This window comes from Rhincodon typus, chromosome 33, assembly GCF_021869965.1.
Source record: "Rhincodon typus isolate 14 chromosome 33, sRhiTyp1.1, whole genome shotgun sequence".
NCBI lineage: Eukaryota > Metazoa > Chordata > Chondrichthyes > Orectolobiformes > Rhincodontidae > Rhincodon > Rhincodon typus.
The window spans coordinates 31,114,213-31,114,786 of record NC_063364.1 but is presented as its reverse complement, the minus strand read 5'-3'; positions in this window follow the sequence as shown (position 1 = coordinate 31,114,786).

Genomic DNA, 574 nt, shown 5'->3' with positions numbered 1-574 from the left:
AGCTCACCTCTGGAATTCAGCTCTTTTGTCCTTGTTTGAACCAAGGCTGGAATGAGGTCAGGAGCTGAGTGTTCCTGTAGGAACCCAAACTGGGCATCACTGAGCAGGTTATTGCTGAACAGGTGCTGCTTGATAGCACTATTACTGACACCTTCCATCACTTTACTGATGATCGAGAGTAGACTGATGGGGCGGTAATTGGCCAGGTAGGATTTGTCCTGCTTTTTGTGTACAGGACATACCTGGGCAATTTTCCACATTCTGTTGGTTATGGGATCACTTAGCTGCTTTATCACTTGCTGCTTATTCTGTTTGGTATGTAAGTCATCCTGTTTGGTGACTTCATCGGGTTGACACCTCATCTTCAGGTATGCCTGGTGCTGCTCCTGCACTCTCCGTTGAACCAAGGTTGATCCCCTGGCTTGATGATAATGGTTGAGTGGGAGTTATGCTGGGCCATGAGGTTACAGATTGAAACAAAAACAAAGTTGCTGGAAAAGCTCAGCAGGTCTGGCAGCATCTGTGAAAGAAAAAACAGAGTTAACATTTTGGGTCCGGTGACCCTTCCTCAGAA